Raw genomic sequence first — 14,418 nt, forward strand, 5'->3', positions numbered from 1 at the left:
GTGGCGTCTCATTCACTACATTTTAGTTCTCGGGAGCTGCCTTTACTTGGTGGGAGGCTTATGAGAGGTGCAGGCCTATTGGTGCAGCACCCCTTACCTAGCAGCAGTTCTCCGTTCTCTTTCTAAAGAAGTATGTGTCGCAGTCCCGCAGAGAGGAGCTGTGTAGGCAGTTCGAGCAGTTACGTCAGGATGATATGACTGTGACGTAGTATGAGATAATGTTCTCTAAGTTAGCCCCTCATGCTATCTAGTTGGTTCCCACAGGTAGGGATAGGGTCAGGAGGTTCGTTGATGGCCTTACATATCAACTGCAGATTCTTATGATTAGAGAGAGGGTGTCTAGTGCTTCTTTTGAGGAGGTTGTTGACATTGCTCGGGACATTGAGTTGATTCACCGTCAGGAGCGAGTGGAAAGGGAGTCCAAGAGGCCTCGTAGATCTGGAAGTTTCGGTGGTGCTCCTCATGGGGGTCAGTTCCAGCACGGCAGAGGTTGTCCATTCAGACATGCTCAGTCAGCTCACCTAGTTTACTGTGGTGCATCATCGGGCCATGGTTGTCACAGTTCTCATAAAGGCCATTCATCACTTAGTGCCCTCCCAGCCCAAAGTTCGTCCCATGCTCCATCAGTTCAGGGCTCCTCCATGCCAGGTTCTTCTACTAGTTATCCCAGTGCTAGGGTTCCCTTCAGCCTCCGTCACCAGCACCAGGGGGTTGTTTTGAGTGTGGGAAGTTGGGGCATATACGGAGGAAGTGTCCTCATCGTCATGGGGGTCCACCTCAGTAGAGGAGTCAGCCATCGACTTCATCACCAGTTACTTTACCGCCCACCTAGTCAGCTAGGGGTGGAGGATAGCCAGCTAGGGGTCACCCTAGAAGGGAAGGTCGATCAGGTGGTGGTCAGGCCCATTTCTATGCACTCCCAGCCAGACCAAATGCTATGATCACAAGTATCGTCTCAGTTTGCCACAAGGATGCCTCTATATTATTTGATCGTGGTTCCACTTTTTCATATGTATCATCATATTTTGCTCATTATTGTGATAAGCCCCGCGTGTCTCTTATTTCATCTATTCATGTATCTACTCCTATGGGAAATATTATTGTTGTGGACCGCATATATCGGTCTTGTGTGGTGGCTATTAGGGTTTTGGAGATCCGAGTAGACCTTTTGCTGCCTAGTATGGTTGATCTTGATGTGATATTGGGAATGGATTGGTTGTCTTCATATCATGCTATTCTGGACTGTCACGCTAAGATAATCACATTGGCTATCCCGGAGGTGCCACGGATTGAGTGGAGGGGTACGTCGGATTATGTCCCCAGTAGAGTAATTTCATACTTGAAGGCCCCGAGGATGGTTGGGAAGGGTTGTATTTCTTATTTGGCCTTTGTGAGAGATGTCAGTGCAGAGACCCCTACTATTGATTCAGTTCCGGTGGTGAGAGATTTTTCGGATGTATTTCTTGCAGACCTGTCGGGCATGTCACTGGACAAGGATATTGACTTATGTATTGATCTGGTGCCCAGCACTTAGCCTATTTCTATTCCACCGTATCGTATGGCACCGGCGGAGTTAAAAGAATTGAAAGAGCAGCTTCAGGAACTCCTTGATAAGGGGTTTATTTGGCCTAGTGTGTAACCTTTGGGTGTACCAGTTCTATTTGTGAAGAAGAAAGATGGCACTATGAGAATGTGCATTGATTACAGGCAGTTGAACAAAGTCACAATCAAGAACAATTATCCTTTGCCTCTTATCGATGATTTATTTGACCAGCTTCAGGGAGCGAGAGTGTACTCCAAGATTGATCTCAGGTCAGGGTATCACTAGTTGAAGATAAGGGACTTGGACATTCTTAAGACAACTTTCAGGACCTGATATGGTCATTATGAGTTCCTTGTGAAGTCTTTTGGTCTGACCAATGCCCCAGCAATGTTCATACATTTGATGAATAGCGTGTTTCATCCATATCTCGACTCATTTGTTATTGTATTCATTGATGATATCCTGGTGTACTCTCATAGCCAGGAGGAGCACGCCGAGTATTTAAGAGTTGTATTGCAGTGGTTGAGGGAGGAGTAGCTTTATGCAAAGTTCTCCAAGTGTGAGTTTTAGCTCAGTTCAGTGGTGTTCTTGGGGAACGCGGTGTCCAGTGAGAGTATTTAGGTTGACCCGAAGAAGATAGAGGCGGTCCAGAGTTGGCCTAGACCGTCCTCAGCCATATAGATTCGTAGATTTCTTGGTTTGGTGGGTTATTATCGTCCGTTCGTTCAGAGATTTTCATCTATTGCATCACCCTTAACCAAATTGACCCGAAAGGGTGCTCCTTTCAGGTGGTTAGATGAGTGTGATGCGAGCTTTCAGAAGCTTAAGACCGCTTTGACCACAACTCCAGTGTTAGTTCTGCCATCAGCTTCAGGTTTTTATACAATATATTGTGATGCTTCTCGAGTTGGCATTGGGTGTGTTTTGATGCAAGAAGGTAGAGTGATTGCTTATACTTCTCGCCAGTTGAAGCCAATATGAGAAGAACTACCATGTTCATGATTTGGAGATGGCTAACATTGTTCACGCGTTGAAGATTTGGAGGCACTATATCTATGGTGTGTCTTGTGAGGTGTTTACTGATCATCATAGCCTCCAACACTTGTTCAAATAGAAGGATCTCAATTTGAGGCAGCAGAGATGGTTGGAGCTGCTAAATGACTATGATATTACCATTTTGTATCATCCGAAAAAGGCTAATGTGGTGGTCGATGCCTTGAGTAGGAAGGTAGTGAGTATGGGCAGCCTTGCATTTATTCCTCTTGAGGAGAGACCTCTTACAGTTGATGTTCAGGATTTGGCCAATCAGTTTGTGAGATTGGATATTTCGGAGCCTAGTCAGGTCCTAGCTTGTGTGGTTTCTCGGTCTTCCCTATTTAGTCGCATCAACGAGCGTCATTATGATGATGCTCACTTGCTTGTCCTCAAGGACAAGGTTCTGCATGATGATGCCAAAAATGTGGCTATTGGTGATAATGGGGTATTGGGGATGCAGGGGCGGATATGTGTGTCCAATATACATGGGCTTCGGGAGTTGATTTTGTAGGAGGCCCATAATTCACGGTATTCCATCCATCCAGGTACCGCGAAAATGTACGAATATTTGAGACAACACTATTGGTGGAGGAGAATAAAGAAAGATTTAGTGGAGTTTCTAGCTCGATGTCTCAATTGTCAGTAGATGATTTCAAAGACCGAGTGGCTTGCTTCAGCATATAGATATTCCAGAGTGGAAGTGGGAGCGAATCACCATAGATTTCATATTTTGACTCCCACGGACTTTGAGAAAGTTCGATGCTATTTGGGCGATTGTGGATCGGCTAACCAAGTCCGTGCACTTCATTCCTGTTTGTACTATCTATTATTCAGAGTGGTTATCTGAGATTTATATCCGAGAGATTGTTCGCCTGCATGGTGTCCCAGTTTCCATCATTTTAGATAGAGATACTCAGTTTACATTGCAGTTTTGGATGGCTGTGCAGCGAGAGTTAGGTATTCAGGTTGAGTTGAGCACAACTTTTCACCCTCAGATGGACGGACAGTTCGAGCGCACTATTTAGATATTGGAGGACATGTTACACGCTTGTGTCATTGATTTTGGAGGTTCATGGGACTAGTTTCTGCCACTGGAGGAGTTTGCATGTAACAACATTTATCAATTGAGTATTCAGATGGCTCTGTATGAGGCTTTATATGGGAGAGGTGTAGATCTCCAGTAGGTTGGTTTGAGCCGAGCGAGGATAGGCTTTTGGGTACAAACGTGGTACAAGATGCTTTGGATAAGGTGAAAGTGATTCAGGAGCGGCTTCGTACAGCATAGTCAAGAAAAAAGAGTTATACTGACAGAAAAGTTCGTGATGTGTCTTATATGGTTGGGGAGAAGGTTCTACTTAAGGTTTCACCCATGAAGGGTGTTATGAGATTTGGGAAGAAGGGCAAGTTGAGCCCTCGGTTCATTGGGACTTTTGAGGTGCTTCGGAGGATTAGGGAGGTGGCTTATGAGCTTGGTTTGCCACCTAGCCTGTCAGGGGTGCATCCAGTATTTCATATTTCTATGCTCTGAAAGTATATTGGCAATCCATCTCTTGTCTTGGATTTCAGCACGGTTAAGTTAGATGGTGATTTGACTTAGGATGTGGAGCCGGTAGCTATTTTGGAGCGGCAGGTCCGAAAGTTGAGATTAAAGGATATAGATTCAGTGAATGCACAGTGGAGAGGTCAGCCGGTGGAGGAGGCTACTTGGGAGACCGTGTGGGAGATGCGGAGCAGATACCCACACCTATTTGAGGCTTCAGGTATGTTTCTAGACTCGTTCGAGGATGAACATTTTCTTAAGAGGGGAGGATGTAACGACTCGGCCGGTCGTTCCGAGAGTTATAGCCTCGTTCCCCCATTTCTTCTTCCTTTTGTATTCTTCAGCTGCATTTTATCGTATCATGTTGGTTGGTTCGGGTCTAAAGTGGTTTCGGTGTGGAATGAGACAGCTTCCAATTTAGAAGCTTTAGTTGGAAAAGTCAACTGAATGTTGACTTATGAGTAAACAATCTCAGATTTGGATTTTTATGGTTCGGTTAGCTCCGTTAGGTGATTTTACACTCTGAAGCGTGTCCAGAATGTGATTTAGAAGTCCGTGGTAGAACTAGGCTTGAATTAGCAAAAGTTGGAAACTTGGCAATTTCGGTTGGCAGTGGAAAATTAGATATCGAGGTCGGAATGGAATTCGGAAAGTTGGAGTAGGTTTGTAGTATCATTTGTGATGTGTGTGCAAAAATTCAGGTCATTTGGAGGTGATTTGGTAGGTTTCAGTGTCGTTTGCAGAATTTGGAAGTTTAGAAGTTCTTAGGCTTGAATCTGAGGGTAATTTGGTGTTTTGATGTTATTTAAGTGATTCGAGAGTTCGACTAAGTTTGTTTGATGTTATGGGATGTGTTAATAGGTTTGGTTGAGGTCCCGAGGGCCTCAGAATGATTTCAGATGGTTAACGAAGAGTTTGGAAATTTGGAAATGCAACTGAAACTGCTGGTTCTATCTTAACCGCACCTAGGGAGTTGGAACCGCAGATGCGAGGCTCGCAGAAGCGGAATCGATGCACAGGTGAGCAGATGGATCGTAGGTGCATCTTGGTCCTTGCATCAGCGATGACCGCAGATGCGGTCAGGCAATCGTAGAAGCAGAAACAGACTTTTAATGAAACTCCGTAGAAGCGGATAGGCCTTCGCAGAAGTGGTCCCGTAGATGCACAAATGGGACCGCATGTGCGGTTTTTCTGGGCAGCAAAACCCCAGCTCGAGGTTTTGTTTTACATTTTCGATTTTGAGTCTGAAGAACTCGGGAGAGTGGCGATTTTTTGAAGGATTTAAAAGAGCAACGTTGGGGTAAGTGATTCTAACCTATAAGGGTATAAATTTCATGAATCTATGATTTTATTCAACATCTAATTAGGAATTTGAGCTAGGAATTTGGAAATTTAGGGCTTGAAAATTCGAGAGTTTGATTTGAGGATTTGAGGGGCCAAATGGAGTCGGATTTTGATAAATTTTGTATGTATGGACTCGTGAGTGAATGGGTTACCTAGTTTTGTGTTTTTGTTGGATTTTGAGACATGGGCCTAAGGGGCCGGGTTTAAACAAATTTTGGGTTCTTGGTCTAATTTGATAGTTTTTCTTGTGGAATTCATTCCATTAGCACATATTGATGGTATTGTACTGGTTGAGAATAGATTCGGAGCAGTTGGAGGTTGAGTCGAGGGGCAAGAGCATCGCGAAGTAGAGATTTGATTGGTATGAGGTAAGTAATGATTATAAATCTAGTCCTTAGGGTGTGAAACCTCAAATTTTGTGTCATGTGACTATTTTGAGGTGACACACATGCTAGGTGATGGGCATGTGGGCGTGCACCGTTGGGGATTGTGACTTAGTCCGTCTCGTATCTATTGTAAAGTTGAATATTTTATTCAAACTACATGCTTCTTATGTGTTTTAGAAAGAATTTCTATAAATAAGGCTGAATGCCATGTTTAGGCCTTATGCCAGTGTTGTTTGACCCTTAGAGGTCTTTTCTTGCTATCCTCTCATTGTTTTCGATTGGAAATCTATACTCAGTCATGTTTATACTTATTGATTTCATAACTCAGTCTATATTACTCTACTTTTGATGCATCATAACAATGTTGTTTGGGCTGAAAACTTGTTATTCGGAGAGCCCAAGAGGCTGTAGAAGTTTGTGACTGAGTGAGGCCGAGGTCCTGATTTGTGAGGATATTTATGGGATCGGTCTGCACGTCGCAGCATGTTTTACTGATTCATGACTGAATGAGGTCGAGGGCCTAATTGATTTATGCCATGATTGGCTTGTTATAGCGCTTGGGCTGAAGGAGCCCCTCTGAAGTCTACACACCCCCAGTGAGTGCAGGTACCTACTGAGTGCGAGTGCCGAGTGCTGAGTGACTGGGAGGCATGAGTGATGGTGAAGTTTGCCCGAGGTGCTGTTTACGAGAGATGGTGATGTTTGCCCGAGAAGCTATTTTTGGGTGATATTTGCCCGATGGGCTATTTATGATTTCACCCTTTTTCTCACTTGAGCATTGTACCTTGTTCTAAAACTATTGAAAGATGTTTTCAAATTGATTTACTGGAACTGGATTTAAACAAGCTGATTTGATTTAAACTTTGGTTTTAAGGCATACTGTACTTTACTGAGTTATTGTGATATGAACCTTACATACGTTGTTGCTCGTCACTACTTCTTAGCCTTTATTTACTGTTGTTACTTACTGAGTTAGCGTACTCATGTTACTCCCTGCACCTTGTGTGCAGATTCAGGCATATCCGGATACTGTAGCGGCTGTTGACTATCCCAGTTGCATATTTTCTCGGAGATAGCAAAGTAGCTGCCTGGCGATCGCATCCCTGCTATTCTCCCTCTTATATTCCTTTAGTTGTATTTAGTTATTTTCCAGTGTGTGTTAGTCTCGACATTGCCAGACAGATTGTAGTAGATGTTCATAACTAGTGACACCTCGATGTCGGGCTTTCTTTTCCGCACTTTTGTTTTGTTTTGAACTTCTTATGAAGGTTTTATATTAAATAGCTTTGGGATTTTCTTAAAATTGATAATATCATTTTGTTTTGGTATGTGTCAGTTTGCCTAGTACCACGATCAGTGCCATCACGACAGGGTTAGTTTCTGGTTGTGAACTCGGCTTCCATTGCAGACATAAGAGCGACACTTTATTTCTTGCTTTTTCAAAAAATGTACCTCTAGATAGCATAAAAATATACCCAAAAGTTAATTTTACAGTATCTAAACAACCTGCAAAATCTGAATATGAGTATGCGCAAGTCTAGATTATCAATTTTTCTATACACTTGCATGAAGTCTTTGATATGTTGTAGATATCTCATAATGTTACGACCCGGCCGATCATTTTGAGAATTGGCATTTTGTTCGGTAGGTTAAGGTCTTAAGTAGCTTCGTACTATGTATTATGACTTATGTGTGTGACCGTGTTCGATTATCGGATGATTCGGGATCTATTGGGAAGAAGGATTCTTGTTTTACAAGCTTAAGTGGTAAGAGTTAATTGGAGTTTGACTTTTATGTATACGACCCATGAATGGTGTATTGATAATTCCAATAGCTTTGTATGGTGATTTTGGACTTATGTGCATGTACGGATTTGGATTTGGAGGTCCGTAGGTTGATTTAATGAATTTTGACGAAAGTTGGAAAGATGAAGGTTAGGAAGGTTGAGAGGTTTGACCGAGAGTTGTCTTTATTAATATCTAGTTCGGTGTTGCGATTTCGGGAGTTAGAATAGCTCTGTTATCTTATTTGGAACTTGCATGCAAAATTTGATGTAATTACGGGTTAATTTGATATTATTCGACGCGAGATGTAGAAGTTGAAAGTTCATAAGTTCATTAAGTTTTATTTGAGGTGTGATTCGTAGTTTTGATATTGTTTGATGTAATTTGAGGCCTCAAGCAGGTCTGCATTATGTTTTGGAATTGGTTGGATGATTAGAGAGGGCCCTGGATGTGTTTTGGATGTATTGCAAATCATTTTGAGCCTTGTGGAACTTGCTGAAGAACCTGTGTGCTGATATTTTTGAACCTGCGGATGGGGGACTACCGCAAAGGTGGTGCTACAGAAGCATCCAAGGAAGAGCATGTGTGGATTTTTGTTTGGAAGGGATAGGACCGCAGATGCGATCATGTTGTCGCAAAAGCAAAACCGCACCTACGGTGTATGGTCGCAGAAGCGTGAGCGCAAAAGCTCTTTTTGAACTGCAGATACAGTGTGGTGCCAGTTGAGGGGTTCTCACAAGTGCCAGACTATTTCCGCAAAAGCGGCCATCGCATAAGCGACCTTGTGACTGCAAAGGCAGAATTCCTAGCAGATTTCATATAGTTCGAGGGTTTGCCCATCTTTATCATATCTTGAGTTGTAGACCTCAATTTTGGGCAATTTTGGAGGGGTTCTTCGCGATTTGGATTGGGGTAAGTGTTTTTCACCCGAGTTTGATTATATTTCATGATTCCATCATTGTTTTTATCCTTAAATTAGTGATTTGAGTTGAGAAAAATTGGGGATTTTTGTAAAAACTTTGTAAAATATAAAATGATGATTTGAAGAACGATTTGATGTCGAAATTGGATAATTTTGGTATGGTTGGACTTGTATCGGAATGGGTGTTCAGATATTTTAGGTTTTGTAGGGTTCCGAAGTGCGGTCTCGAGGTTGACTTTTTGGGTTGAACTAAGGATTGAAACTTTATTATCCAAAATTATTTCTTATGATTTTTATTTATGGTATTAAGTTATTTTGGATAGATTTGAGCCGTCCGGAGATTGTTTCACACGAGAAGGTCATTTTAGAGTATTGAATTAGCTTTTTTGAGGTAAGTATCTTGCCTAACTTTGTGTGGGAGGAATACCCCTTAGGATTTGAGTTATTTGTGCTATTTGTGTTATGTGAAAGCCGTGTACGCGAGGTGACGAGTGCGTACTCGAGCTTATATGTGAAAATTCACCGGTTTAGACTCTTAGGCTTCTTTCATGTATTTACTGAAGTTGTTAGCGCATGTTATATCATTTATTTGTCATGACTACTTTAACATGCTTTATTTGAAGTTATTGTTACACATCATATCCTTTACTCATCCAATTTACCCTTCTATGCATTACTTGAAGTCATTACCTCTTTTAACATTATGTGACTTCCTTTATTGTTGAGTTACTCTTAGTTGAAATTGTTGTTACATGGTATCCTTTTGTTGCCGGGTTATTCTCATGCATTTAGACGTAATTGCTAGTTTGTGCCATCTCTTCCATTATTAGCCTATTTTATACTCTAGAATTCGAAGTTTGCCATTTCATAGAAATGCCTTCATTTTTGAGTTTATCCTCAAGCAATTAATCAAAGTCGAAGTAATTGAAAGTCTGTCGCGCACCTTTTTCTCGTGAAATCGGGTTTCGACATGTGACAACTCTTTTAAGGAAGGGTTTAAAAGAGAGAGCCACTACCTAACAATTTTTAAGGTGCCTTGGGGCACCTATTTGCAAATAACTATGTCTAACCAGTTTACATCACCAAAGATCGGGTAAGGGATCGAAATTATCTCGAAGAGAAGGTGTTAAGCACTCTTCGAGGTCCACAACTGTGGGTCCCGACCGAACTCAAATACATGAATTAGTCTAAGGGAAAGGAAGCAATTTGGGACAAATGAAATAAAAGATTTATTTTAAATAGGAAATGGGGGGGGTCCTAAGTTGTTTAGCCTAATGGATCACCCCATGCAGCATAAATAATACTTCGTAACTCCCTCGACATGGGGGGTATTACTCGTATTATTCAGCGGGCACAGACTATCATCTGCTGCTACCTGATTACTATCTTTAAGTTTTTACCTAAAGCGCACTAGTTGATTCTAAACCGTGCCCTATGCGTGCACTACCCGTCCCTTGCCTATGGTCCAAGAGGCATTTGGACCTCTATTTCAGGGTAGTTCTAGACCTTAACTTAGGTTGCTCAAAAGGAGAAAATACTAAGTGATAGACAAAACAGTTAGGACTTTCAAATAGAAACAAGTATAGGCTCAAGTTAGCCTCCACATTTAGACATCAAATGCACGCCAAATTGGTTAACATTGATAGATTTTATTAATTTCAGAATCTCGTATGCAAGATATCTATACAACAACAACAATGACCCAGTATAATCCCACAAGTGGGGTCTGGGGAGGGTAATATGTACGCAGACCTTACCCCTACCCCGAAGGGTAGAGAGGCTGTTTCCAGGTAAGATATCTATGTGATATTGAATTAACAAACAGTCATGTACAAAATCATTTTCTTAATGTGATAAGTAGAACCTACAAAAGTTTGCCTACTGATTTTAGCATTAATACAATTAAGCCTATTAGCATGGTATCATTTAGCAACATAGCATTAACCCTATAGGCAGGATTTCTACCCCACTTTATAGAAAATATAAAATACGAACCCTTTTCCATTTTACTAATACCCCAGAATTGTTATTACAAATAATTATTACAAACCAGAATTTAATGAATGAATTACAAAATAAGTAAAACTATAGGAAGCCTACAGTAGGCCCAAATACACTTGGACAGGCTAGACCTTTGATAAGTTAGGATTTTAAAGTGTTTATGTCCCTACTTGCCTATGCTTTGAGTATAAATTGATACAAAAATAGTCCCAAAATGCTCACAAGTTGTGCTTGATTGCAGGGTTGATTGACAAAGTGACGAAATGTCAAAGATCGGCTCAAAAAGGAGTGAAACCTGCTCAAGTATCAAAGACCAAGATAAGTGAAGAAAAAGAGGCCCAGTGCGGACCGCGTAACAATGACCGCGACAGCACTACGAGGTTCAGAGATTGGACATTTTCGAGCCTAAGGTCACGCGGCCGCGGTAGGATTCACGCAGCCAGCGGAGAAGCTTCGCGGCCGCACTCCTGCTCTGTGCGGTCCGCGTTCATAGGGTTCAGCAAAGGGACATTTGTCCTTATGCGGTCCGCGGTCACGTCTGCGCGGACCACGCCAATTGCCTTCACGGCCGCGGTACACTCCCACGCGGTCCGCATACCCCAGTTCAAGTCATCAAACAACTGAAACCCAAGAGCCAATACGGCCGCGGTCCATTTTGTGCGGCCCGCACTAACCCCATAGGGGTATTTTTGGCCAGTTTGTCCAGCCTAGTATAAATAGAACATTTTACTATTTTTTTAGGGAGGAGGTCAGATCTGAGAACAGGAGAATAGCTAGGCTTGGTGTTGTAGCCATTTTTGGCATATTTGCTTCCCATTAGCAATAGATTATTGTAGTTTCTTCTTAGTAATTAATTAATATGTGTAGTTCTTCATATATTTCTTCAGTTTCTTCTTTAATTATTTGTAGCTAAACCCATTAGCTAGGGTTGTGGCTCAACCCTAGTATGGGTAATTGATGGGTGTTGCCATCTAGGGTTAGATTGACTATGGGTGTTTGCTATTTGGGTTGATTTTATGATTTAATTTAGAATTGGTGGTTGCAAACACTGATTCAAGCTTTGTGGGTTTAACTCTTCTTGAGAAAGAGAGTTTATGACCTCAAAATTGACCCAACAAGGAATTGAGATGGACTCATGAGAAATGATAGTCCCAATTAATGGGTTAACTCGAGAGAGTAATCACCCTACTTGAACCCTAGTTGCTTGGTCTAATTTGCCAACCCAATTGGTCTCGAGAGAGTCAATTGGGTAAAAATTATTCTCTCTACTGAGAGGTGTGAGAGTGGGTAAAATTTGTACAACGATTATAGCATAACCCTCAAACGAGTCAATCGAACTTAAGTAACATCTACCCGTCAATTAGCCACCAAGGTAATGCCACAACCCTAGTACTCTTCCTTCTCATTAATTACAACTTAGCAATATTCTTCCAACATAATCTAGCTTTAATCCGTAGTTTTATAATCGTAGTTATAAATACAAAAAATCAAAAGGTGATTGAAGTGACATTAGAAGCACAACCACAACTCTAGGCTAGGCAGAAAATACAACTCCAGTACTAGCTCCTTGTGGAAATTCGATCCCGGACCTCTATTCGGGTAAAAGCTATTGTGATCCGCTCTTCCTACCATAGTGTAGTGTCGAGTCGGCAACGATCAACCTTCAACTCACAATAGTTCCAAAATCCCATGTTCATAGATACATAATAACCAGTAGTGAATGATTCACCCATATTTCAAGGATACGCATACAGAACCCAAATCGCTAGTGTGTCAGAGTTTTCAAGGGCTTCAAGAACCCAGGGCAGTGCTTAACTAGAGAAACTGATCAGAAACAGTTTAAGGAAGACTAGAGACCAAATCCTAGTGTGTCAAAGTTCTCAAGGATCTCACATGGACCCCGACCAGTTCTCACACTAGGGAGGTCAAGGACAGGACCTAAATAGCCTTGGCTTTCATTCGGCTAAGAATGATGATTCAGAATAGTATAGGTAGCAAACGAGAGAGAATGGGCAATAGTTAAGGGACATAATTTGAAAAGATGTACTTAGTTTTAGGAAGCAGATATAGCAATGTTTAAAACACAGAACAGTTGATCAAAAGATAAACAAGACTTAGAAACAGGTTTATCATTTAGCAAAAACAATACATAGGCAGAATTATATTGAAAGAGTTAGGGAGAAACAAGTTTGCAGGAATTACAAAGATTTTCATACATAGGTGCATAATACCAAACAAGTTAAAGCCTAAAAGGTCCAATTTATGCTAAGTATAGATCCCAGTATCAAAAGAAAGCCATGCTAACTCACATCAGGAAACAAAACAGCATTTAGACATGGTTAGGGAAACACAAAATTGATAACTACCCTAGAGTCAAGTAATCACTGAAGGAATATGGAATCAAGTGAGCCAAAATCATATTGAGAGACATATTAGCAGGGAAGCAAGTCACAAATTGTTATAAATGTGAAGCAATCATTTCAGGAACTCAAAATAGAGTAGGAAAACAAACTCATGTTGATCAGTAATGTAGACATTCAGGTATTGACCAGTAGACTAATATGAACTTAAAAGATTCGAAGCAAGTGCAAAACTAACAAAGTTGCATACAGGAGCAGTCTAGAATAAATTAGCTAAACATACTTAAGAGGGTTCAGATTATTCAAGTTAGGCGTGAACAATCTCAGAACTAGCAGCATTAGGTGAAAATAAAATACTAAAGAGACTTAAAATGAGTGTGAAACTAGCAGAGTCACATACAAAAGTAACCCAGAAACACATTAAGCCATGGACTTAAGAGATGAGAATATATGCAAATCATAGATACATAGGAATGAAACTTCGAAGTCCAGTAACTGACCAGTTAAGCAAAGAACAAGAAAAATAAAAGTCCACAATATTCTAAATATCAACAAGAGCAATAACCCAGAATTTCAGTGGCGTTGGCTTTCAGCCGGCCAAGAACTAGAGTATAGAACAAGATAATGAAGGAACCACAGAACAAAGCTTTAAATTTTAGTGAGATTATAGCGATTCAAGTTTGTTCTAAAGGGGAATAGGGATGGGTTTATATAGTAGCAGAGATAGAACAAGTAAACAAGGAAAACTATAAAATCAAACACATAAGGAAGCAGTACATACAGAATTAATAAAGAATCAGATTTGGGAAAAAATACGTAAACCCTAGTTTTTTAGGAATCATTAATTGATTCCATTTTTTGGGTCGGAATCGGAGGGGATAATAGGTTAATGATGCTAGGGTTGCTCTAGAGGAAAAGAAGAATAAAGAGCATTTAGGGGTGGCGGGTGGTGAGAAATGGGTAAGGGTTAGGTATTTTTGGGTAATTAAATGGGTGGGGTTAAATGTGGGCTGTTGATCTTAAAGATCAACGGCCAGGAAAAAAAAGACTAGGTTAGGTTGGCTAGGTGGGTACCGATCGGGTTTTAGTAAGGGGTTATTTAGTTTGGGCTTAGGGTGGTTGGGCTAGGTATTTAGGTAATTGGGTTGGAGGGTAGGTCCGAAATTGGGTAGAAATTTACGCTAGTTCTTAAATACCAAATGTTTAATAAATAAATAATTTGTAAAAGCAATTAATAAATAATAAAAAATATTATTTGTAAACTAAAATGATTTAAAATAATTTTTTAATATTATAAAAATATAAAAAGTTATTTTATGTATAAATAATATAATCATACATGCATATGGGCTATTATTGCAAAAATACGCAATTTAGCCTTGAAAAATGCAAATGTAATGCACTGAAAATATTTAAGACCTCATATTGGTACACATGATAAATTTAGATGATTAAATCACCATAAAATAATTTTGAGAGTAATTATTGAATATTTACATAATA

The sequence above is a fragment of the Nicotiana sylvestris genome, chromosome 4 (genome assembly GCF_000393655.2).
Source record: "Nicotiana sylvestris chromosome 4, ASM39365v2, whole genome shotgun sequence".
NCBI lineage: Eukaryota > Viridiplantae > Streptophyta > Magnoliopsida > Solanales > Solanaceae > Nicotiana > Nicotiana sylvestris.